This window comes from Leopardus geoffroyi, chromosome E2 (assembly GCF_018350155.1).
Source record: "Leopardus geoffroyi isolate Oge1 chromosome E2, O.geoffroyi_Oge1_pat1.0, whole genome shotgun sequence".
Classification (NCBI taxonomy): Eukaryota; Metazoa; Chordata; class Mammalia; order Carnivora; family Felidae; genus Leopardus; species Leopardus geoffroyi.
The window spans coordinates 19,577,827-19,605,083 of NC_059335.1; the positions used below are offsets into that span (position 1 = coordinate 19,577,827).

The window sequence follows — 27,257 nt, forward strand, 5'->3', positions numbered from 1 at the left end:
GCATTGTTTTTAATAGAACAAAAAAAAAGGTGGAAAAATATAAATTCCCATCAGTACCAGAAGGTTTAATTAAGTTTTGGTCCATCCAAGCACTGGAATCTTACGCAATTGTTGGAAAGAATCATCCCATTCATTGAATACAGAGTTTCTGAAGAAGAGAATGGGAACTGGCAAGAAAAGCAATAAATTGATGGGATATGACTAAGAATGTTCCAGAATTGAAGAAATACATGATTTTTTTTAATGTTTATTTATTTTTGAGACAGAGAAAGACAGAGCATGAATGGGGGAGGGTCAGAGAGAGAGGGAGACACAGAATCTGAAACAGGCTCCAGGCTCTGAGCTGTCAGCACAGAGCCCGACGCGGGGCTCGAACCCACAGACTGCGAGATCATGACCTGAGCCAAAGTCGCATGCTCAACCAACTGAGCCACCCAGGCACCCCATACATGACTTCTTATACTGAAAATGTATACACACTGCTAAGCAGGGTAAAAATTAAAAAAAAAAAAATTCACCCATCTTGGTACAACCAAAACCAAAACCAAAAATCTTAAAGTTTACCTGAAAGAAAAGACAGATTATCTACCAACAGTTTGACCCATAGCAGACATCTTAGCATCAAGAGATGCCCAGGGCACCTGGGTAGCTCAGTTGGTTAGATGTCCGAGTTTGGCTTAGGTCATGATCTCACAGTTTCTGAGTTTGAGCCCCGCATTGGGCTGTGTTGACAGCTCAGAGCCTGGAGCCCACTTTGAATTCTCTGTCTCCCTCTCTCTCTCTGTCTCTGGCCCGTCCCCACTTGCACTCCCTCTCAAGACAAACAAACAAACATACAGAGATCTATTTGAGAGAGAGAGAGAGAGAGAGAGATGCCCAGAAGACAGTGAAGGAGAATTTATTTTGTCTAAGTGCTATAGGTAAATAGAAGTCATTCTATTTTTTTAATGAAAAACTAAAAAAATAAAAACATGGGTCTTTTATTGAAAAAACTACACAAGGATACATTTCTGCAGGAAAAATGAACCCAGAGAGAAGCAGGATTTAAAAAACACAAATATTGATAGAAATGTGTCAGCAAACTGAATTAACTATTGACTCTATCTATTGACAATACTTGTTTTGTATTAAGCTCAAAAAAATCCTCAACTATAACAAGGAGGAAGATACAGGGACAGACTATTCGGTGTGCAGTTCCCGCAGGTGAAGATCCTTGACTGTTTTGAAGGACAACAGAGATGATAACTTTCGACATGCTAAAAAATGTATAGTTAAATATGTACATTAACATTTTAAGGGTACTCAAAGGATAGGAAAAAAATCTATCGTTTTCGAATCAACAGAGGGAAAAAAAAGAAATAAAACATCGATTATATTGAGCACAAGAAAGGAAAGAAGTAAACAGAAGCCACAAATGAGGTGATAGAAATAAATCCCAAATATCAGTGATGACGATAAATGGTAAGGGATTAAGCCCATCTAACATTTAGCCATGCTTCCTATATGCCAAGCCATGGCCTAAGCATTTTACATGTACCATCTCATTTAATCCTCAAAACAAGCCCATGGCCAGGAACAGTTATTTTTTTTTTTTTAAGTTTATTTTTGAGAGGGAAAGGGCAGGGGAGGGGCAGAGAGAGAGGGAGACGGAGAATCCCAAGAAGGCTCCGTGCAGAGTCCAATGCGGGGGTCGATCTCACGAATCGTGAGATCATGACCTGAGCCGAAGTCAAACGCTTAACTGACTGAACCACCCAGGCACCCCTTATATACAAAGATTTTTCAAATAATATATTAGAGATTTTTTAGAGATTTGTGACAATTTGAAAAATCTCCCAGATGAACCACCATGCAGCCTCTAGATACCAAAAACATTAAGGAAAAGTGAGGTACTATAACATACATACAAAATATGTTCATCGACTATTTATGTTATCAGTAAGCCTTCCGCTAAACAGTAAGCTATTAGCAAAGTTTTGAGGGAGTCAAAAGTTATACTGAATATTCGGCATGGGTGTAGGTGCCCCTAACTCCTGCACTGTCCAAGGGTCAACTCTAAAGCAAACAGTGGCAGTCACGAAGATAGTGAACAAATCTTGCAGAGTGGAAGATTTTAACAGGTCTCATTTATAAATGGAAAAGATCAAGCCACTAACAAAAACTAGCAAGGATACAGACATTTTGAAAAAGCACTGTTTCAAGATTGATTTTATATACACATGTGTGTGAGTGTACATATATATATACGGAACATACAGATATATATATAGTGTGTGCAGTGTATATATGTGTATATATATATATATATTTGTGTGTGTGTGTATATATTCCTTTAGCCATCAAATAGAGAAGATACGTTATTTTCAAATACAAGTAAAACATGTATAAAAACAGACTGCATACCAGGTTCAAATCTATTGCAAGGAACTAATACAAGAGAGGTCACATTCTCTAGCCTCGATGTACTTAAATTTAAAATGAGTGATAAGTTCCACCTTTCAGACATTCTAAGATGTACTGTTTCACATCATCTCTGAAACCAAGATACAGCTTACGATTGACAGGATGTTAGAAGTGGCCGATTTTTTTCTTTTCTTTGTGGAACATAAAATAAGGGTATGAGTTACAGTCAAGATCATTTCGATTTCAAGAAAATATTGTCATTTTTATCAAATGTATGGGATGCAATCGTATCTAACTAGAAATTAACAACAAGAGGAAAATGAAAAAGCTATGAAATACTCAAAGAGGAGATAAAAATAGCAATTTTCGGCTAGGAAAAATTATGATGGTAACAACGTGCACACACCAAAATGTATGGAATGTGGCCAGAACTGTACTCAAAGGAAGTTTTATTGCTTTAAGTGTTCCACTCTTAAAGAAAAAAATAATAAATGGCCTAGACGTTTAACTTAAAAAATTAGAGAAAGAGCAAGATAATAAACCTCAAAAGGGGATTAAAGATGACAGGAGGAAGTACTGATTTTTAGGAATTCAATAGCAGCATGAATAAATAAACTCAACAGCTGTTGCTCTGAAAGGGTCAATAAAATATATAAATCTCTGGCAAAGTCCAATCAAGAAAAGAAAGAGGAGAAAAGCATTCATGGGAAAGAGATATAACCAGAAATGCAAAAAAATTATTAAAATATAAGAATGCCACATGGAATTTTTATGCTAATAAGTTTTAAGATCTTGATTAAACGTATGATAGTCTAGGGAAGCAGAAGTTATACAAACCGATTTAAGAAGTAGAAAAGCCAACTAGAAAGTAAGTGTGGAAAACAATCATCCCTACCCCCAGAGGCATAGTCCTCAGACAGATTTCACCAGAAAATTTCAAACCTTCAAGGAACTGAAATTTTCTATGCTATTTAAAATGTTCCAGAGGATAAAGAAAGGAGAAAAACTTCCTAATTAATTTTATGAATAACGCATAACCCTGGTACCAAAACCTGCCAAAGATGAAACAAAAATAAAATCACAGACTAATCTTGCTTGTCACTCTAGATGTAAAAACCCTAAATAAAAGATTATGGCAGACATGTAGCCCCCTCCCCATCATCATCACCCCCAGCTCCAAATGCATGGAAATGCTGGATGGAACACAAAATAAAATAATTAAATACATAATTGACCTTGAAGGAAAGAAAAGGAAATCCTCAGGTGCAAAAAATGAAGAGATGTGAGAGCTGGAGGCATAAACTGTCAGCTGGTGCCCCAGAGGCCTTGAGCGACAGATGGCAGACCCCAGAGGTCAGGACGGGGTGCCAGTGTCCACAAGGGACAGGGATCCAGCCTGGGCTCTCGTCCCTCTTGTGACAAGGTGACAAGGAGTAGGAAGGGAGGTCCTGCACAAAACTCAGTCTCTAGAAAGCATCCCATTCAGTGAAATGGGGGTGGGAACACTCAACCCTACTCTGGGGACACACAAAGAATCTTGGGGGGGTGGGCAGTTTCCAGAAAGAATGGAAGTCCCAACCTTGCCCATGGCCATGGAGTCCAGATTTACACTATCTGTGTGGTGTAGAATCCACACATATAGAAATGATGGGAAAAATGGGTCCCAACTGATGTATCCACGGGATTCTCAGCAGAAACAATTTTTGAAATGTTCTGAAGCAACACTTTTACGACTCAGGAAGCACAAGGCTACCATAAAAAAAAAAAAAATCACCAATCTTAAATTAGTTTGGATAATTTTTGTTTCCTTAGAATATCATATAGAAATTATAATCTGCTCAAGGAAATGATCCAGGGAGGAAAATCAGCTGAAAACAATAAGGACTAGCAGCACTCTATGAACCTGTGAAAAGGAAAAACCCGAAAAGATAATATAATTATGTTCTCGATTATTGAGTACAAGGACTAAAAACAATGAAAGAACAGGAAACTACAAACACAAGCACAGAGGTCTTAAAAATCTCCATAGAATTTCTAGAAGTAAAAAAAAAAAAAAAAAAAAAAAGAGCAATTGAAATTAAAAATACAATACAAGAGTTTAATAACAGATTAATTAGTAAGCCAAGAGATGCAGTGAACGAGACATAAATCTCACAAAACCACCCAGCACACATTCAGGGAAAATATGACATCGAGGTTCCAAGGAAGAGAATAAAATGAGAAGGTCCAAAATAATACTAATGATGATGGAGACTGGCAGAAATGCATCCCCAGGGACTGAAGCAAAGTCAGATCCATCTAGAAAACTTACAATCATGATCTGTAGGTAAACATGTTAGTGTCAATGCAGGGTCTCTGGAGCATTTCAAGGAACACTAGTAACTAAGACTCGCATAGAGCTGACCACGTGCCAGGACCTATTTTAATCACTTTACATATATTAACTCCTTTAATTATCACAACAACCTAAGAGTTTAGTAATATTACCATGCCAATCTATAGGTGAGAACACTGAGAAATGGAGAGTTTAAGTGATTTTGCTCAACTAATAAGCACTGAAGTAGAGTCAAATCCATGCAGATATCTGTAGAGTCCATGTTCTTACCTGTCATGCCACACTGTCCCTCATGCATGTGGCTGGCATCTCAAAGGCTAACATTGAGAATAAAGGAAAGGACCTATTTGAAGAGAGGATGACTGAAAACTTTTCAAAACTTGAGACAGCCATAAGATTGAATAAATAAGTGTTCAACTCCCAAGCAGGGGAAATAAAATTATATACCTAGATATATCTGAGTGAAGATGAGGAATATCAAAACAAAGAGAAAATCACAAAAGCATCTAGAAAGATATTATCCATGAAGGACTGGTAGACCAACTCCAGGCTCCTCTGACAAATAGTAGAGACCAGAAAACAACAAATGAGGTCTTCCAAAGACTAAAGGAAAACACTTACCATCCCGGAGTTCTAGACCCAGCTCAACCAATCAGGGCAAAATCATATTGAAAAGAACAAAGTCCAAGAGCGTTTCCACAGTCTTGCCTGAAAGAACTATGAAATACTTTTCGTAGTATCCATTCTGAGAAGCAGTTGGAAACAGAACCCAGAGAGAAGGGACAGGATGTAATCAGCAAGCGTGAGCAAAGACCCTGGAAAACAGCTGTCAACCTAAATAACCATTAATTGTAAATAATAACACAGTAATAATGATAAAGATTGGGGAGTTTATTAATGTAGTGCTAAAACTAGACAAAAGACATGAGATGGGAATATGATCAGAATTGACGTGTTCTGTGATCATTGTGTTGTAATGGACGAAGGCAGAAATCTTGGTTCTATTCATACTGTATTAAGTCAAGTATGCACATTAAAAATGTAAAAGTAGTCACTGAAAGAATAAAAAATAGAACGTGTAGCTTCCAAATCAGTAGAGGGAGCAAAGTGGCTGGGGCGGGAAAGTACAATTAATCCTTGAGAAAGCAGAAAATATTTTTTAAGTTTTTATTTAAGTTCCAGTTAACATACAGTGTAATATTAGCTTCAGGTGTACAATTTAGTGATTCAACACTTACATACATGCTCATCAAAACAAGTGCCGTCCTTAACCCCCATCACCTATTTAACCCATCCCCCCACCCACCTCCCCGCTGGTAACCATCAGTTCGTTCTCTACAGTTAAGAGTCTGTTTCTTAGCCTCTCTCTCTCTTTTCTTCCCTTTGCTCATTTGTTTTGTTTCTTAACTTCCACATACGAGTGAAATCATACAGTATTTGTCTTACTCTGACTTATTGCACTTAGCATGATACTCTCTAGCTCCATCCATGTCATTGCAAATGGCAAGATTTCATTCTTTTTTATGGCTGTGCAATAATATGTCCATTGACTGATGAATGGATAAAGAAGACGTGGTATATATGTAAAATGGAATATTACTCAGAAAATTTTTTTTTTTTTTAAATTTTTTTTTGAACGTTTATTTATTTTTGGGACAGAGAGAGACATCATGAACGGGGGAGGGGCAGAGAGAGAGGGAGACACAGAATCGGAAACAGGCTCCAGGCTCTGAGCCATCAGCCCAGAGCCCGACGCGGGGCTCGAACTCACGGACCGCGAGATCGTGACCTGGCTGAAGTCGGACGCTTAACCGACTGCGCCACCCAGGCGCCCCGAAAATATTTTTTAAAAAAGAAGAAAAAATGAAAAATCAAGGAAAGTAGAAAACACAAAAGAAAGCAAAAGAATGCAAATACACCAGTAACCATGAAAAAAAGATTAACTCGCTGTGAGAGACCCTTCCAAAACATGATGCAGAAGTGCTGAAAGTCAAGAGATACTAAAAAGATATATCATGTAAATTACAAAGCAAAGGTTGTTTTTGTAAGAGTAATATAAGGCAAAATAGAATGGAAGGCAAAAAAGCATCAATAGGGATTAAAAGAGTCATTACACAAAGAAAAAAGGAATAATTCACTAACAAAATATAACAATCTTGAACCTATACACAACTAACAATATAGCTTTTAAAAAATATGGAGTAAAAGTTGATAAGATTACAAAAAAGAATTAACAAATTCATAATCACAGTGGGAAATTTTAATACCTCTCACTATGAAATTGACAAATTAAGCATCAAAAAGTAAGGATATAAAAAGATACAAACAATGCAAGTAACAAGACTGAGCTAAAGATTGGATATAGGTATATATAGATGATATAGATGGGATTCTACACCCAACAATTAGAGGGTATGTATCATTTCAAATATAATAATAATAATAATAATAATAATAAAGCCCATATAGTAACCAGGACACGAAACAGTTCTCAATTAAAATTAAATAATCAAAAGAAAAAAGAAAAAAAGAAAATTAAAGAGTTAATAGCAGGCAAATGACAATCTCTGAGTACAATGCAATAAAACTGAAAAGCAGAAAAGGAAAAACTGCCCCTGAAATGTTTAAGAGCCTCAATAATTCATGAGTCAAAGAGTCACAAAGGAAATTATAAAACTTCTGGCTATTAAACAGCAGTATAATAAAATAATTATGTACCCCAACAAATTAAGATTAATCCAGAAATGCATACAGAATTGCTCAATATTAGAATATCTATTGGTACCACTTATTACATCAATAGGTCAAAGGGGAAGAACCACGTTTATCTCCATAGAGAGATCAAATAAATTTGGGGGGAAGGAGTCCTTGATTATTTATAAACACAAATGTACATGGGATATTTTTTTAAGTTCTAAAAATCGTATTCCATAGACAGCATCATAATTAATGTTGAAACATTAATGTCAGGAATAGAACAAGGGAAACCTGCTAGTATTTCATATTATCCTGGGAATACTTGCCAATTCAACTAGATAGAAAAATTAAATAAAAACACGAATAAAAAAGCAGAAAGGAGTAAATCTTCATGACCTTGGGTTAGGAAAGGACTTTTCAGGCACAATAACAAAGACACAAGCAACAAAAGAAAAAAATAGGTGAGTCAGACTTCATCAGAAATTAAAAACTTATGCGCTGCAAATGATACCATCAAGAAAGTGATAAGACAATACACAAAATGGGATAAAATATTTGCAAATCATACATCTGATAAGGAACTTGTATCCAGAATATACAAAAGAACTCTTACAATTCCATAACTTAAAAAACAAAATCAATTTACGGGCAAAGGATCTGAATAGACATTTTCCAAAGACGTACAAATGACCAATAAGCATGTGAAAAGACATTCCACATCATGTCTCATTAGGAAAATGCAAATCAAAACTATAGTGAAATCAAATACTAAACACAAATCAAATACTACTTCACACTCTCTACGATGGCTAGGAACAAAAGGACAGACAATAATAAGTATTGGTGAGGAGATGAAGAAAAGTAGAACACCAGTACAGTGCTGGTGGAAATGTAAAGTGGTGTAGCCATTTTGGAAAACAATCCTCCAAAGGCCAAGCATAGACTTACCAAGTGACCCAGAAATTCTGCTCCTCTCTACGTACCCAAGAGAAACAAAAGCATATGTTCACAAAAACCTTATACATAAATGTGTGCCTGGCAGTTTTACTAATAATAGCCAAAAAGTGGGAACAACCCAAATGTTCATCAATAGATGAAAGGATAAAATAATTGTGGTGAAATATTATTCAGCCATGAAAAGGAATAAAGTACCACACCCATGGATGAACCTGGGAACCATTAAGCTAAGTGAAAAAAAAAAAAAAAGCTGAAAAAAGAGAAAAAGACCACATATTACATGACTCTATTTACATGAAATGCCCAGAATAGACAAATTTATAGGGACAGAAAGTGGAAGAGGGGTTGCCTAGGCCTGGGGAGGTATAAGTAGGGAGTGACTGCTAACATGGACAGAGTTTCCTTTTGTGGTGATGGTTGCACACTTCTGTGAACATGGTGAAAAGCACTGAATTATTCACTTTAAATGGGTGAATGGGGGGGCACCTGGGTAGCTCAGTCAGTTGGGCATCCGACTTCCGCTCAGTTCATAATCTCACGGTTCATGGGTTTGAGCCCCGCACCAGACTCTGTGCTGACAGCTCAGAGCCTGGAGCCTGCTTTGGATTCTGTGTCTCCCTCTCTCTCTGCCCCTCCCCTGCTTGCGCTCTGTCTCTCTCTCAAAAATAAACATTTTAAAAAATCTTAAAAATAAGTGAATGGGTGAATGGTATGGTATGTGATTATATCTCAATAAAGTCAGAGTGGGTGGAGAGAGAGAGAGAGAGAACTCCCAGATTCCAGTCGCCATATTGGTACCGCTAGTCTGCCTTCTTGGCTCTCTCCAGAGCTCAAGTGTCTGTGCTCCCGGAGCCAATTCCTCTACTTTCACCAAATTCAATGCTCTCTCTTACCTTCTCGAGGACTTCACTCTGGAAAGTCTCTCCTCTCCTTCTTACAGATTTTTCCACCTTCTATTGGATCATTCCCATCATCATGAAATCATGCTGTGATTTCCCCCATCCTAAAAGCAATAACAAACCCTCTCGGCACCCCCTTCCCTCAGCAGCTACCTTTCCATTTCTTTGCCCTCCTTTGCAGCAAAGCATCTTGTTACCATATTCACAGTCTCATCTCTTCCCATTCTCTCATAGCCCCACTTAGATCAGCACTCCACCAAAGCCATTTTTCCTAGGCCACACTGTTGAATCCATTGGTCAACCACTGGTCCTCATCTTACCTGACCTGCCACCAGCATTTGACACAGATGACCATGCACTCCTCCATGAAGCACTTTCCTCACCTGGCTTCTAGGACGCCATACTCATACTCTCCTGCTCTCTTCCTACCTCACTGGTCACTTCTGGACCTCTGTTCCTGGTCCCTCTTCATCAACCTGACTTTTTCCTGTCGGAATATTCTAGGTGTCAGCTATTGGTCCTATTTTCTTCTCTTTCTGCACTCACTCCTTTATGTATCTCAATCAGTCTTGTGGCTTCAAAAACCGTGTGCTGCTGGTTCCCAAATTTACATCTCCAGCTCTAACCTCTCTCGAGAGCTCCGCCCTCGTATATCCAACCAAACATCTAACATCTGCAGTTGCATGTGTGTTAGACATCTCAAATATCGTCTATCGTTAACTGAACTTCTGGTCTAAACCCCTCCAACACCAGTTTTGCCCACCGTCTTTCCCAGCTCAGCTGGGGGTGACTTCATCTTTCCAGGTGCTCAGACCAAAAGCTTTCTTCACAACGCATCTAATCCATGGGGAAATCCTGCCTTCAAAATAGATCTGGAATCTTACCTATTTGCTCCACGATACTGCCACCATCTTGGCTCAGACCATCATCTCTCACTGCCCCTCAGCATGGCAGTGAAAAAAGTGATCCTCTTGAAACCCAAGTCGATCATGGCACTCCTCTGTCCAAAACCCCGCAGTAGCTCCTCACCTCACTGCAAGTAAAGCCAGATTACTTACCTTGCCCTACAAGGCCCAAATCTTCGGCCTTCTCCCCATTCCCTCCCACCCCTACCTCTGTGGCCTCATTCCCAGCTGCTCTTGCCCTCCCTCTCTCCACTTCTTTTCTCTTCCTTACTCCTGCTTAAGACCTTTCACTAAGTGCCTCCCTGCCTGGCAGATGTTCTCCTAGATTAGGATTTCTTAACCTTGGCACGATCAACATTTGGGGCCAGACAATTCTTTGTTGTGGGAACTGTCTTGTACATTGTAGGATGTTCAGCAGCATCCCTGACCTGTACCCACTAGATGCCAGTAGCACCCCCCAACTTCCCCTGAGGCACAGCTGCCCCAGGTTGAGAACCGCTGGTCTGGGTCATCTGTGTGGTCCATGCCAACATTCCCCTCAAATCTCATCTTTGCTCATGCCTCACCTTCACAATGGTGACCACCCCCCTGCCGCCCCTCCACTTCCAATCCCCCTTACCCTGCTTGGCTTTTCAAAGTAACTAGCATGGTGACTTCATAGGAGCTGAGATCTTCCTCTGCTGTTTCCTGGTGTATACCCAATGCCTAGAACAGTGCCTGCCACACAGTTGGCTCTCGAGAAATATGTGTTGAACAAATGGCTCACGAGACTCCATATGGCAAAACATAACAAACAAATGTGTTAAAAGGCCAGTTTATCTACAAAAGTGTCCTAAGTTTATCTATAAATGAAGCACAATCCCAACACATATCTCTATGGGGTATTATTTGAAACTTGACCCAATACTTCTAAAGAGCACCTGAAACAATGAAAATGTGATATCACACAAGAATAAGGGGAGAACGCTTGCCCTCTAAGATATTAAAAAGGTGTGCATATGATACATTAATCGATGTATGGGTTCTGGTCCTAGAATAGGCAGAGTAAAACAGAAGAGTCCAGAAATGGCCCCAGGAAATATAAAAATTAAGCAAACGAGGAAGCTGGCATTTGAAAATCAGTCGGCAAAGGGTGAGTGCCCCATAAATGGTACTGTGATAGTTGGCTGGCCATTTTACACCTGTAGTATACATGTTATGCAGAAATATAGAGGTAGTAATCCATGGCAGGGAAGTGGCTCGAAGAGTCCTAGGTGGTTGCCTCTGGGGAGCAGGACTGGGAGACGTGGTAAAGGACGAAGCGGAGAAGTCCTGGGTTTATTATAAGCCTTTCCTTACGTATGCTTTTAAAACGATGTAGATGTATTACTTTGATGAAAATTCAATATTTTTTAAAAAGCAATCAGCATGCCCCTCTTTAACCTACCAAATTGACAAAGACTTAAAAAATGAAGATTCGCTGGTGTGAAAACGGCACACTCGTGCACCGCTCGGTCTTTCTGGAAGGTGATTTGTAGGGAAATATTAAGAGTCTTAAAACCAAGCATACCCTTTGAGCCAACAATTCTACCTCGAGAAATTTATCCTGAAGTGACACAAAGGAATACAGCAAGAATGTTCGCTTCAACATTCTTTAAAGTCGAAAAACAAAAATGAAAACCACTAAAATGTCCAAAGGGGAACTGTTTATGTAAATCATGATAAATTCCTACGAAGCAATGTTGTGCAGGTGTCACAAGCAGGATGGAAATAGATCCATTACCCCGGAAAGGCGTTTGTGATATATAAAGTGATTAAACAGGTTATGCGCATAGGCATAAAAATTATTGCATTTTTATAAAATGAATAGGACTTATGGGTTTATGTACAGAAAGAGATATAAACATAAGATATTCCCTCTCTGTAACAATGTATGGGAACCCCGGTTCCAGAAAATGCACTGAGTGGGTGGTGAGACTTTTATTTTCTTATTTTTACTTTTTTTTTTTTTTAATCTTATTTTTACTCTTGTTAAAGCATTGCTGCAGGGGTTTTCTAGGACTAGTGAAGGTGGAGACAGGAACGCTGAGGTGAGGTCCTCAGAGGTAGGGTAAGGGTCCACATGGACTTCTCTGCTACCCACGCATCCAGAGAGCCCCAAGCTGAGTGGCCCGACTGGGCAAGGCTAAGCTTGCCAGAATCCAACCATACTTAGGGCCCAGCCAGCAGCCCAGATGCCCAAACCCCAACGGCGAGGACCTCCTTCCCAGCAGATGACGGGGGAAGGACAGAGGCCACATCTGGGCAGGCCACCGCTGCCTACAGGCCCCATCTCTGCAGCCATGGCCTGTGGTCTTGACAGTTCCTGTAACTTTCCAGGGCTCTGGCCCTCACCCTCCAGAGGGAAGACTGGCCACCTTGCCAATAAAGTTCTGGAGTGCAAATCCCTCCAGGCCAGAAGCCAGATGCAGTTCACAGATAACACTGTTTGGTCAGTGTGAGACTTTGATTTTAAATTCTGAATTAGTCTCCATACTCTAAAGGAATAGATTTTACACAAAAATCTGCCTGTTTCAGGTTGCCTGGGAGGCTCAGTCAGTTGAGCCTCTGACTTCAGCTCAGGACACGATCTCATGTTTTGGGAGTTTGAGCACCGCATGGGGCTCGGCACTGACAGCGTGGAGCCTGCTTGGGATTCTCTCTGTCCCTCTCTCTCTCTCTGCCCCTCCCCTGCTTGTGTGTGCACACATGTGTGCTTTCTCTCTCTCAAAATAAATAAATAAGCTTAAATTTTTTTAAAAAAATCTGCCTGTTCTTGAATATTCAAAGATCTGGCCACCCTGGGCCCCCACCCCTTCCTGCTAGGACAGCTGGAACTGAGGTGTAATGCCCCCTTCCAAGGGGTAAGGTTCCTGGAGTCCTAGACGGCACCTCTCTGTTGCCGTGAGTCCTGGCAGCAGTGGGGGACGAATCTCCCACAGGTGCTGCTCCATGTCTGGGCTGCCTCCTGCTCTCTGCTCACCTTACCAGGCCCTTCCTCCCTCCCACCATCAGCTGTGGGAACCAGTCCCCACAACCCAGTGTCCTCAACCTGTTATGCCATGCCCCTTTGGGACATCAGAGTTTTTTCACAGAAAATCCCTCCAAATCTGCCCCCAACTCAGAGCTGCTGTTCAAACCCTACTCAGGGGGACCAGGACGGAGGCCAAGACCCGGTCAGCAACTCACCCAGCCTTGGGTTCAAGAAGGCGACAAGGGGCAGAAAGAACAATGCTGGTCCTTGGGGACTCTGATTCCAGCAGAAGAGACCCACCTGGCAGAGGCTTAGTGTAGGAAATCCAAAATCCCTAAGAGCCAGTGCTGTGGGCTGAGTTCCCTGGGGAGGGTTCTGGGGAGACCCCTGTGGGAAGTGAGGAGGGCAGGAGTGAGCAGAGGGAAACACAATGAGACCTCAGCTGGTCCACAGGGTGCTCTGGGGCTGGAGGACACAGGATGGGGTGTAATCTTGGACAAGGAGTCCCCCACCCCAGGCCAAGGGCCAGGCTTATTGGGGGTGGGTACTGCGGGGGGAGCGGGAGCAGGAGATTTTCCCAGCAGCCCCGCGGTTATCAGGCAGTGCGAGAAGGTTGCCCCATGGGAAAGGCCGGGAGGTCTCCCAGAGACTCACTCCCTCCCGAAAGGCCTCGCAGAAAAGGGCTAGAGACTCAAGACAGGAGAGTGCACTGAAAATTCAGTCACATCCCCGGCATTTATTTGAAACAGAACATTAATTCTGACTGTCATTAGAGTCCATTTCAATTCTGTAATAACATAAAAAGTTAAGAGTCTAATTTATTCATACAAATCTTGTTAGCATCCAATTTCCACATAATGTAACATATTCCTTAAAAAGCTGACAAAGCAGGAGAAATTAAAAACGTAAAAGAAGACATCCATGGCGCTCATTGCCACAGAGCCAAAGGTGAGGAGGAGGAGGACAGCAGGGTGGCCCCAGAAAGGGCTGGGAGCTTGAAACAAGACTCAGCTGAGGAGGCAGGCTGTGGCTCCCATCACACCCTGGGCGGCCCCCCCCAAGGGCTATGGGGCCCCCACCACCACCTCCCCAGCCACCAGGCTGTCCCGAAGGCCTGGCCCTGTCCTGCCGGCTGCAACAGACAGCTCCCTCACACTTTCCTCAGCAAATCCATCCTCGAGAGCCCGTAACTCCTCTTAATTACACGTCTGCGGTGTTTGCATTAGATAGCTGTCACCCTGTAATTTACCCGTACATGGGTTTTAATTGTACATTAATCTTTCTTACATGCCACTCCTCTGCTAGAATCTGTAAGAGCAGCACTTTGGGCCATTTTGTTTATTCCCCAACCAAAAATAGCTGATGAAATGCAATTGTGGAGTGTCCCTCCCCTTCTTTTCCAGGATTACCTGCTGTGTGCTGGGGCTGGAGAGAGGCTCCTGTCACCTGCAGGCTGCCTTTAAACACAATATTGGACTGTTTCGTGGCCGACATCAATTTCAGAGGAAAGGTCACAAGCAACAAGCAATCTTACAATCACCTGCCATGTGCTTCCTGGGCGCCCCTGCTCACATCCTTTCTCTCAAGCTCCAGGCTGCTGGGCTGGGTGCTGGAAGCGCGCCTGGGGACCGTGCTCACAAGAGAGGATGGAGGGCAACGTGTGAACCTAAGGAATCCACCAGCATGGAGGTTCCAAGGTCACTTGGAGAACCACGAAGGAGAACTATAAATTACAAAGCCCTGGATGGCTGCCAGGGCCCCAGGAAGCTACATTTAGCATACCATTCTCTCAGCAGCAGGAGGAAGGCTCAGCTCCCTTTCGGAAGGAATTTGAATGGAATTTGTTACAAGAACATTGTGATTGAAATATCACCAATTGGCTTTTCATGACAACTCAGCAATAGATTGCAATTTTGATGGTGTGTGTGTGTGTGTGTGTGTGTGTGTGTGTGTGTGTGTGTGTTGGGGGCGGGGGTAGCTGTTGTGTTCTCCAGCTGGCCGAGGTCCATACAATATTTATGAAATCCAGATGAAGCCCTACGCTGGCAATGAGCTGATATCATAACACAGATTTCAAAAACGTCTTGACATTTGCCCAAGATCAAATTTCCCCTTGCGAAAACCCACAAGGCTCTGTGCTGCCGGCGGTCTGCACGCTAAGCACCCCCCTCGTCCCAGCAACCTGCTTCATTTGAGTCCGGGTGATTACCACTGTGCTGGGTGGCACTGGGGGGCTGGAGTGGTGCAGAGTAGCAAGCCCAGCACCACCCAAGTCCACTTTTCCTTTGTGGCCACTATGAGCCGCGGCTTTCAGTGATGACAGACAGGAGTTTCGGTAATTTTCATCGTTAAGCACTTTGTGACGTGCAAAATAAAGCTCAGGGATCTCCTTATGGACGAGGTTCTGATGCGTATTTGAACCAAGAGAGACATGCGGCGATCGTCCATCACACATCAGCCCAGGAAACAAAAACGAAAGCAGGAGATGTATTTCCTTGGGGCCACAGATGCCATTTGATTCCTTTTAGGAGACCCCCATTAGGAAGAATGTCACCAGCTTTCTCATGGCCCGGGTTACAAGTTATTTCCAAAAGCGGTCCCTAAGGGCATCCTCCACCCCAAAGGGCTCCTTCTCCTACCCCTACCCGGGGCTTTTGGAGACGAAGATTCCCAGTGTACCAGTACCCGGAGTGGTGAAATATTGCACGGGAAATATTGCATGAAATATCGCCTGCGATCCAGGCCTGAAGTCCCCGGAGATTGTTTACGAGTAAAAGGCAAGGACGATTTAGTTGGTTTTTGATAAACACTTCATACTGCACATCCTAAGAGAAGCAGAATACTTGTCAAGCATGCATCTTTATGAGCTGTCCGCCTATAAACCTTGCACGAAAGGTCCGTGCTTAATGTTGGTTTGGCAGTAAATTGGCGCGATGCACGGGTCTGCTGATTCAAATTAGCATCGACCCATAAAACGCTACTGAATGATTCTTCAAATCTGCCAAGTCTTCAAATCAATTTTGGAGAAAGTGTCAAGGGTTTTTTTTGTTTTTTTTTTTAAACTTTGATAAACCTTTCATATTAGTTATCACAGAAGAGCATCAACCTTTCTCATCTGTCTTTCCACCAAAAAAAAAAAAAAAAAGGGTGTTGTTTTTCCCTAACTGCTTTTAGCTCTTCGTCTTTGCACACCCGCCTCCACATCACATAAACAATGTGTGTGTTATGGCTTCTTTGTTGCCCTATTTTCAAGTGAACGGTGTTTGGCTCACGCTGTCGGTGCTCCCATGATCCCGCAGTCTGGAGAGAACTTCTACTGGCACCAGGATAAAGTTCTCACTCTTGGCATTTGATATGCAGTCCCAAGCTCACCTCCTCCAGGAAGCCTTCCATAACTCACCAATGAACTCTGATCATGGCTCTACACCCTTGTGTGTTGGGTAAACTAGACTATGTTCTCGTGGGGGCTCAGTGCACTTCCTTCCCTGCGGGCCCCCAGGAGTGGGGCTCACACTGAGAGGTGCCACCTCTCCCCTCCCCATCTTTGAGGACCAGCCGAGGCCTCCCTCCTTCATGAAGCCCCCTTACAGATGCCCCAGCCAGCATCCCTCGTCCTCACTCTACAACCTCAGAGATCTCAGTGACCCTAGCCACCCCTTTGCTGGTGGCCTGACTTGTGTGTGAATCTGCCTCTGTCTCCTGGGGGCAAGGTCTAGGTCACAAAACCCAACAGGAACAGAACCTTGGCTTGAACCCAAGGGGTCTGACCCAGAACTGTCATCCCCCAGGCCATGCTGCTCTCTACAGTAACAAATATCAGACTTGAGGAGGATGGGAACAAGCCACACCCAGAGAAAGGGGGCTTTATCAGGGTTCCCATCAAAATGCCATAAGCCTGAATGCATGAGGTGGTAATTGACCTGGCCCTCTCCTTCACTTGGCTCAGAGGCACATCGTTTGTGAAAACGTGGTGCTGAGAAAGCAGAGGAAGCTACATGGTGCAGGGGTGGAGTGCTGTATTCAAGGGAGGCTTTCAGGCTTCTCCAGAGAGACCCAAAGATAGACAAGCCCATCAGAAATAAGGTCACCCAGGGAGACGTTCCTAAACAGCCAGTGCCTGGAGCTCTGGGGGTGAACATGGCTCTGGAGGTGCCAGCAGAGAGCCTGGAACCTAGGACCCAAAGGCATCGGTCGGAAGCTGGCTCTGGGGATAAGGAGGTCATTTAAAGGGACAGAGCACCAGGACAGGACACCCTCTAAAGTCCAAGAGCCCAACTTCCAGAGCCCTCCCCATGGCAGCCTAGGCTACCAACAAATCCCGGTCAAGTCAGCTGGGGTGGGAGAGGGCAAAGGTCAACGGGAGGCTTTATCTTCTGCTCCTTCATTCAGTGCGTATTCAGCCCCCCCCCCCCCGCCCCCCAGCCCGCTCAGTGCCAGGACTGTTCTAGGTACTGAGTCACAGCAGGGAACAGGACGGACAGGGTGGTATATGTTCATGGAATTTGTGAAGGGAAAGATGAGCCACAGAGAGAATGACAGATCACCAGGATTCATTCGGTGATTGGGGGCTGGGGCAGAGGCCCAGCACCTGCATCTCTCACGGCCCCTGGGGTGATTCTGAGGCCAGTGGCCGGGTCCCCAGCCTCATCCAGAGAAACGCCTGTCTACTCCACCCTCCATTCCAACGTGGCAGATTCAAACCCACCCCACAGAGGGAACCGCAAGCACCCCCAGACGTTCCAGATAACCACAATTTGGAGATGGAAGTGAATGTTCAAATTTGTTTAATAACGTTTTCAAGTTCAACATATCCTTAGCATACCAATAAAAAATAAACTGTATTAGCCATCTGGGAAATATAAAATTAAAACCACAGTGTGATATCTCTACATACTCATGGAGTGGCTAAAATGAAAAAGACTGACCACATGAGGTAGCGACAAGGACATAAAGCAACTGGAACTCTCATATTTAACTGGTGTCAGCGTGGAGGGGATTAACCAGCCACTTTAGAAAATTGGCAGCCTCTACATGGGACGAACAAACGCACATCTTCAGACCCAGCAAGTCTCTTCTAGGTATATGCTCATTAAAATGTGTACAGACGCCCAAGAGACACGTGCAGGAATGTCCACAGCAGCCCGGCTCCCAATGTCCATCCACTGGAGAATGGATAAACACATTGGGGTATATTCACACCATGGAGTCCCAAGAGTGAACAAACCACTCACAGCAACATGGGTGAATCTCACAAACATGATGGTAAGCCAGACCCCAAAGCATACAGTCTTTTGATTCCACCTACATCGGGTTTTAAAACAAGGATACCAATCAATGCCCTGCCGAGGAAGGATAGAGGTTACCTGGGGCAGAGGGGAAGTGTCTGGAAGAGGACCCAGGGACCCCCGGGACGCTGGTCATGATTTTTTTAAAATTTTTTTTTAACATTTGTTCTTTTTCGAGAGAGACAGAGTGTGAGTGGGGGGGGGGGGGGAGGTGCAGAGAGAGAGGGAGACAGAATCTGAAGCAGGCTTCAGGCTCTGAGCTGTCAGCACAGAGCCAGACGCAGGGCTCGAACTCACAGACCACAAGATCATGACCTGAGCCAAAGTTGAACACTTAACTAACTGAGCCACCCAGGTGCCCCCATGATCCTTTTTTTTTTAAGTTTATGTATTTATTTTTGAGAGAGAGAGAGAAAGAGAGTATGCTCACACATGTGAGCAAGTGGGGGAGGGGCAGGGAGAGAGGGAGAGAGAGAGAGAGAGAGAGAGAGAGAGAGAGAATCCCAAGCAGGCTCCATGCTGAAAGCACAAAGCCTAATGTAGAGCTCAATCTCATGAACTGTGGGATCATGACCTGAGCCGAAATCAAGAGTTGGGTGCTTAACTGACTGAGCCACCCAGGTGCCCCAATGGTCCTGCTCTGGTGCTGGCATATAGGCGTGTTTGGCTTGCAGATTTTCACTGTACTGCACAATCCTGGTAGGCACATTATACTTCAAAAGTTTTAAAAGGTGCTGAATACAGGACAGGGAAAGATATGGATGGGAACCTGCCTAGAAAGGGCGAGACTCTAGAGGGCACAAGCCAGTGGGGCCACATGCTCCCTAAGCATGTGTCATGTTGCCAGGCAGGGTCCCGATCGACATGCTTCCTCGCACTAGAGATAGAAAGGGACTAAATAAGCTTCAGCCAAGAGAACAAACATAGGAGATAATAATTTCGGTAATAATACTGCCACTATTTGGGGCTGGCCGTATGTGAAGCACGATGGCCCATGAGGTGGATTCTACTCATCCCCATTTTATAGATGAGGAAACTGAGCCTCTAGCTCACATGGTGACCAAGTGGTGAAGCTGGGATTTGAACCCAGGCAGTCTGGGCCCCAGATGCTGGCTTCCTTCATAACACCGAGCTGGCTGCATTGACATGACAGCTGTCATGGCTGTCCATTGACACTTGAATTCATGGCACAGGGAACTAAAGAGATAAATGAGAGGCACAGATAGTGCTTTCACAGGGATGAATGGACATTAAATGTGCACATGAGACCAACCCTCAGGAGGTGAGACGACATCAGTGGACAAAGAGGCCCCAAATCTAAGCAGGAGACGGCAAGACAGACCCAACCGGAGAAAGGCCGTTTACCATGCACACTGAGGCAGTCATCCCCGCCCGTGGGACTCCTGTGAGAAAAGGCCTGTGTGTGGCTGCTGTGACGACGGTGAGGTGGCAAGGTCCGCTGACCGCGGGCAGCCTCTGCACCCAGAGGCAGCAACAGGCTCAGCCCGCAGCGCAAAAACCGGGGAGCGGACATCCGGGTGAGATGATGAGGCATCACCAGGCCCCACATCCACACTGCTCCCAGCGTGGCGCCAGCCTCTGCGAAGGGGATTGGAATAAGATGTGGGAAAGCTGAGGGAGCTGTCAAGAAAACCTCCTTGGAAGGAGGATTCGAATCGGACCCAGAAGTGTACATGGGAAGGGGCTGAAAAGAATATTCCTAGTGAAGGAGCAAAAGAAGCCAAAACAGGCTGGTTGCATCACCCTCTGGCTCAGCCAGTATAGACAGAGTACCTGCTTGGAGCACCGGCTCGAACATTTTAGACAGATGGTTTGCATAATGCAATGACTTGACCAGTGTAGACAGACTGCCTGAGTCGTGTGCTGAGCTCAACCAGTACAAACAAACCGCCTACACCACGGACTGGGCTCAACCAGTGCGGACTGACTGCACTGCGCATGGGGCTCAACCACCTCGGCTCTGGGACACAGAGTCTCACGGACAGGGCCAGTGTCTGAAGGGAAGTGTCAGAGAGCCCGGGTGCAGGGAAAGCACCTGAAGCCACAGAGACTTTGAGAGCTCTGAACCTCGTACGAAGTCCTGCAAGGAGCGGGGCTGGCACAGGCTAAATGGAAGGTCCCAGAGCTCACACCCTAGACTCAACCAGTATAGACAGACTACCTGCACCATGCACTGGCTCAGCTAGCGTAGACAGAGTGCCTGCATCACCCAGTGGCTCCAGCAGTGTAGCCTGACTGCACGGTTGTGCTCACTCTGCCTGCCAGCGGCAATCACCGAGTCCCTTCTCTGGAGCTCATCATGGCCAAGACAGCTAGAGATATGCGTACCGGCAGTGACACCTGCCGTAGCTTCACTCAGCCTCCCCGGGGCGAGGCAGGCGGCTCTGCCCATAGAAGGACTGTAGTCAGTATCCGCTGGGTGTCTGGGATGCTCCCCTCAGGAGCACGGGAAGCAAAGCCCTCATATCTCAGGGCTGGAGGAGGGTCTCACTGCTCAGAGGCTTGGGCAGATGGGTCTTGTCCAGGGAGATGAGTCAGCCCCCAAGAAGAGGCAGTCTCGAAGGGGGGGATGACTAGTCTGCCAAGTGTGAGTCAACCTGGGCTAGGGGCTGCTGGCAGAAGGGCTCTCCTGTGCCACATTCCCACAGATGAGCACCTGGGCACGTCTGGTGGTCTATGGTGGTGAGGCAGCAGCCAGAATACGAAGGAAGGCCAGTCCCGGGAGGCCACCCTCCAAGCAAAGGGTCCCAGTGTTGGAGAGATCAGCTGCCGAAAGGCCTGGGGCCTGAGGAGTAATCTGTACCTCCTAGCATCCTCTCCTTGGCTCTCATCCCTCCTGTCCCTGAGTCTGGCCCAGCCGGGGAGGAGCTGGCTCAGGCCCAGGCAGAGTGAGGACAAGGTGACAGCGACCTGGGCTGTTGCTTGCAGCTCAGCGGCCGCTCGGCTCAGGGCCCACAGCCAGCAGCGTGGGCACAACGGGAAGCGGGGTGACTCACAGACCCGCTCCCCCCATCCCAGCTCTGTCTTGCAGAGCTGGGTGGACGGAGTCGATGTCTGTGGGGATGCTGAGCTGAGCTGCAGACAGCCACAGGGAATCCGCTGACATGGGAGGGAAAGGGGGAGCTCTGAGCCTGGGGCAGAGCCCCCAGCAGAGGGCAGGAGCAGGTCCAGACTGGCTCCCACAGGGAGGAAGGGAGGAGAGAAGGCTGGAGTGAGGGAAGGGCACAGGAGAGGAGAGCCTTCTGGTGCTGGCCAGCTGCCAGGTCAGGCACAAGTGGGTGGCAGATAAAGTATCTACCAGGGTCCCAGGACACTCAGGGGATGACACACAGGCCAAGGCCACCTCTGGTCGGCAGCCCTGCAGACAATCAGCTCCGGAGGAGAGTGGGCATCAAAGTAGCCTGTCCTCATTAGAGAGCATGGGGCACTGGACTGTCACTACTGACTCTCACTGCCTGCTGGCAGGAAGGTAGCAGAAGGCCCAAGAGCTTATAGAAAAGCTAGAAGTTGGGCCATGTGGGCAGGGGCACGGAGGCAGGGCTACACAAGCAGCTGCCTGAGCCCCAGGCCGGGAGGACAAAACCTGACCAGAGGGGACAGGAGCTTGGGACTCCTGGTCTGGCGGGGCAGGGCTGGGGGCGGGGGGAGGTTGTTGCTTCAGGGAATTGACAGCTCCCACTGGTGACCCAGAAGTCAGGGTCCCAATGGCCTTTACCACCTTCCATCCCACACCAAGCCCTGGCAGATTCCCCTCGGTCTGCTCCTCTTTAAGACCTCTGTCCCCTTCCTGCAGTAGCTCCCTCCTCACTGGGCTCCCTCCTCTGCAGCAGCTGGTAGGGTCAAGTCCTAAGTTTCTCCCTAGCCTTCAAGGCCCTGTATGGGCAGGGCTCTGGCTGTGCCTCCGACTGCATCCACCCCTCCACTGTGCTGGCCACATGGGCCTTCCCACGGCTCCTGGCTGGCCCTCCACGCTCCCTGTCACTCATTCGCAAGCTATGCCTGCCAAGCTCTCTCCCTCCCTCTGTCCGTCCGTCCCCTTCTTGCTTAGTTCTGGCTCCTCCTTCAGGCCTCAGCTGAAGTGTCACCCCCTCGGGGAGGTTCTTGTCCCCCAGTCCAGCTCAGATCACTCTATTTGCATCTCAGAAGCACCCAGATGTTTCCTTTATATGCTTCTCACAGCCTAGAACCACACGTGTCAGTTATTTGTTCAGTAATGGCGTCGCCTGGCAGACCATGAATCAGGGAGTGATGAATCAGTCATGAGGGAATGGCTGTCCGCAAGGGTAGGGGCTGCTCTTTAGTTTGGTTCACTTTCTGTCCCCGGAGCCTGGCACAGAGACGGACACCTAACACCTGCTCCTCAAACACTCACTGATGGCAGAAGGAAGGACAGCCACAATGGGTCCGACCATGGGAATGTGGGATGGGGTCATCTGGCTCCAGACTTCAATGTTGACAACTCTAATTCAGTTCAAATAACTGTTGCTCGCCAGGGCCACCTCTGGCCCTCAGTCACCAGCAGCAAAAAGCACTGATTTCCCAGAAATGCACGGCCCACCTTCAAGGTAAGGAGCCGGGGTGGGGAGACCCAGCTCCTTGCCTGCGTGTGGACACTCCAGGACTTCCTGGAAGGTGGCTTCTGAGAGGGAATCAGGGCTGCTTTCGGGGTCAGCCCCCCCGGATGCAGGCTTCCCCATCCTGCCGCTGGTGACCGAGGCTGTATTTGGGCCAGGAGGTGCATGCTACAGCCCCAGATCACAAATGACAGGTAGTTTTGTACAGGGGAAAAGTCACAACTTTTTCCCACAACCAACTTGTAAGTTTCATCCTCCGCCACGGTGATTTGCGGACCGCAGGGTCACACGCCTTCGAGCCGGGAAGAAATGAGACGGCATCTCCTGTGTCCTCTGCCACCTGAGTTAATGCAGCCCTGTCCCCTGGTTGTTTGCATGCAGGGCTTCCCTCTGCCTTTGGGCAGACTTTTCCAAGGAGGGAGGGAACACAACTGCTCTGGGGTCAGACTAGTCCTGGCTGTGACCTCAAAGACAGTGCGAGGGAGCCTACTGTCCCCGTGCTGTCACCACACAGGCTGCCTGCTCCCAGCACACCTCCTGAGGCTCGAGGACACCATCTCCCGCATTCACATCCAGACAACCGTCCTCAGTTTGTTTGGTTTTTCTAATTTCTCACTGTCCCACAGCAGGGCCACATTGATCTCCCTGGACCAGGACTACATGGGTCTCCTGTTTCTAACTCATTACCTTCTGATTAGCTGAAAGGCCGGGCCCTTGTTTTACACAGTGTTTACTGGATCTAATTGCCACAGTTGTTCACTTAGGCACTGCCGTGCCCTGGGTCCACATTCCTGCCCATAGGCTCCCTCCCTGCGCCACGGCTCTCCAATGTAAAGTACAGCTAAGGCAGACGTGCCACACTTGAGGCCAGGCAGCAGGAGAGAGGGCATCACACCTCCCCCCACCGGCCCCCACAAGACTCCGGCGCCCACCACAGGTGCCTCCAACCAAAATGCATCAGCAAAATCACTATAAAAGCTTTAAGCGCCCATCTCTTCGATCAGCAAAACCACAAAAAGCCTATCAGGTCGCCGCTGGCACAAACTCTCAGTGAAGAGCAGTCAAGCAGTCTACAGGGCGTTTCCAACCAGGAGACTCTGACTTCCCACCTTCTCAACGAATCCAACGCAAATTCTGCAGTGAGCCCACGAGGCATACTTTCCCAACAACCATCCAGCAAAAAAGTAGCTGCCCAACTTTCCCAGACTTATTAGCTTACATAAACAGACATTTGAATAAATGTTTAAAAAATGAAATTCCCCTGATACTCTGTAATCAGTAAATGTTCATTATGGAAACACAGCAAATATGCATGAAATTTCCCAAGTGGTATTCTGGCTACAAGATTAAAAAGGCTTCTCAAACAGCAGGCTGAGTTACAAAGGATCCTCCTCCGGTCACAATCCAGGAAAGCTTTGCCAAGGCCAGGAGCTCAGAAAAGCCTGCTCCTCTCCCAGCCGGAGCCAGAGAAAATCAGCCCATGCTCCTTTTTGCCCGCTCAGGCATTTTATAAATGAGCCCCCACATCAGCTGATTGATGTCTCTCTATAAATAATTAATCCTTGACCTTGTTTTAAGAAAGCCTTGACTTTTTAATTTGGGGTCTTTTTAAAAATCAATACCAGGGGAACATAATTCACTCTGTGGAGTCTGATTCCAAGTAAATAAATAAATAAATAAATAAATAAATAAATAAATAAGCTGTGCCATCGGTGTGTCTCAGGGTGAATGGGCTAGGCTCTGGGATGGGGCCTGATTTTGAGGTTTTTCTGTGTTCAAACGCTTTTAAATTATTGATCTCCCTAAGAGACTCAATCTCGTTCAGGGTCTGCATTTCATCCCTTCTGTGGGTCATCTCACCGAGGTAGGTCTGATGAAGGCCCTGAACTGTGTTTCCAGCTCCCCCCCAAGGGGGTTCCTCAGCCCCTGTCCTGCCCTATGTGATGGACTATCTGGATTTAAAAAGGGTCTCCCACAGGGGCAGAATGTCACCTCTTCCTGCAGCCTGTCTGCCTTGCCTGTGGGACAGGGACAGAGGGTGGGCAAGAGAGGCCATGAGAGTTGGGAAATCTTAAAAAGGGTTCTCCCACTCCGTTGGAGAGGCTACGCTGTTCTAGGGCAGGACTTCAGAGAAGTTGCCCACCCATAGGCAAGGGTCAAGGTGAACTCGGATGTGAGAGGTTACCCAAAGAAAGTGGGTTTAGTAGTGCAGCTTGTAAGCATTCCAGAAATGGGGAAGGGACTAGTCTGCCCCTTATCCCTCTGCCACCGCCTCTCCCACCATGCACTCCACGGGGGCTACCGTCCCTTCCCTCAAACAGCCTCCCGCTCCAGCTCTGCTACAGGGCCAGCCCAGGACCGCTCTGCCGCCCAGTCTCCCCAGCATAGCAAATCACTGCACAGGGTCCAACTGGGAGGCGCTTCAAGGACCCGGTGTCCCCCCCCCCCCCCATACCCTAAACAGCTTAAGACTCTGAGCTCCAGGATCGGGCCCCTACTTCTCAGTGAGAGCAACCCGGGAGCCAGGGTTCACAGCCGAGGGCGTTGTGAGGTTGCCGCGCTAGCCCCGGGTCGGGGTCGCGGGGCCTGGGGCCCAGATGTATGGCGAAAGTTAGGGCGGCGGGAGTCCTGCGCCTGGGAGAGGCCAGGGGTCCCCTCCGACCCGAGCGTCAACACTGGCACTACCAAAACCCGCCAACGCACCTTCGCCTGGTGGGGCCGGCCTCCCGCGAGGTCAGAGCTGGCGTGCAAACCTGGAAGCTAGTAATTGGGAGTTGCAGCCGCTGCCGGGCTCGGCTGGGTCCGGCGGCCAAGCAGATCCTTCCCCCGCCCACCAGAGCCGCCTGAGGCTCGGACTCCCTCCCTCCCCGACACTCGCACGCACACACCTTCACACGATCACTGACGCACACACACTCGCCTCGAGTACAAAACAGGCCGGTGCCCAGGAGAGTCGCGGGGTGGGGACGCGCGCTACGGAGCGTGGGGGCACCTTCCGCCACTCCGTAGGAAGCCCAGGCAGCTCCTAACTCCTCCCCCGCCCCTGCCCGCGGCAACCCGCCCCCGAGTCCCAGACCCGAACGCGCGGGAAAGCCCTGGGCGCCCCTGGCGCTCCAGCCCGGCCCTCTCCGCTGCCGACGCTGCCTCCACACGCCCGGCACCCAGGGCTGGGAACATCAGCAGAGCATCCGCAAGGACCGAGGGAGCCCGAGGGGCGGCAGTTCACAGACGCGCGGCGGCAAGTGAAAGCCACGGAGCAAAAGTCTAATTAAAGTTCCCGCTACTGGAGCCGGTCCCCAAAGCGCGGCCGGACCGGAACCCCGCGCGCCCTGTCTCCGCCCGCGGATTTGGACACCTAACCCTGTAGGTTCTCGGCGCCGGGACGCAGTGCAGTCCCGGGTCCTCCCGGGACCCTTCGGGGCGCCCTTCCCAGCCGGGAGCCTGCACAGGGCGGGGACAGGGCTGGGGCAGGGGGTGCGCAGCGCACTTACCTGGCGCAGCCGGCGCTCGCGGGGCCGCGGGCGCCGCCAGCCCGGGCTCGGTACTCCACGGCGAATCCTCCGCTCCCGGACGCCCGGGCGGCAGGGAGGACCTCCGCCCCAGCTCGGGCCCGGGGCCTCCTCCCGCTCCAGGCGGAGCCCGGTGCGGTGGGTGAGGCGAGCGGCGCGGGCCGGCGGCCGGAGCGCGCAGGAGAGGGAGGGGGAGAGGGCGCGGTGGCGTGTTCTTCCTCGACCCGGGGTCGGGTCCGTCCCCCGCCTCCCACCTCCAGCCGCCGCCCTCTCCTCTCTCCCCACAGCACCGCCGGATCCGGCTTGCGCGCCGGGAAGGCTCCCAGCGAAGTGCGAGCGGAGCCTCCGGCAAAAGGCTGGAAATAACGCCGCGCCCGCCCGGCGCCCCGCCCCCGGCCTGGGCCCCGCCCCGCCGTGGCGGTGGCGGCGGGGGCCGGGCGGAGAGGGGATCACTCCTGCGATCTGCGGGTCCCTCCCGGGAGCTCGCGGGCGCCGCGCCCACGCGCGCTCTGCGGCTCCCGCGGCCCCACGGGCCGCGCGCTTCGAAGGAGCCGCTGCTGGGCGCGGTCCAACGGCCGCGGGGGTGGGGGCGGTCGTGTTGGGGGCCTCGCCCGTCTCCCGGGTTCCCTGAGAGCCGGACTCGAGGCTGCCACTTGGCTCCAGAGCGCGGCCAGAGTGCC

General features: G+C 47.9%; 1 protein-coding gene across 2 annotated transcripts in view; it reads right to left on the reverse strand.

Annotated features, from left to right (window-relative positions):
- CHST8 (carbohydrate sulfotransferase 8) overlaps positions 1-26,658 on the reverse strand; it is a 128,564-nt gene extending 101,906 nt beyond the window's left edge. The window contains exon 1 of one of the 2 annotated variants that reach the window (XM_045442520.1): positions 26,560-26,658. The gene's annotated coding sequence lies outside the window, so the exon portion shown is untranslated. Of the gene's footprint in view, positions 1-25,771; positions 25,868-26,559 lie in introns of those variants that run through there. The other variant, XM_045442521.1, reaches the window with a different exon arrangement.
- Between the last annotated feature and the right edge of the window lie 599 nt (positions 26,659-27,257).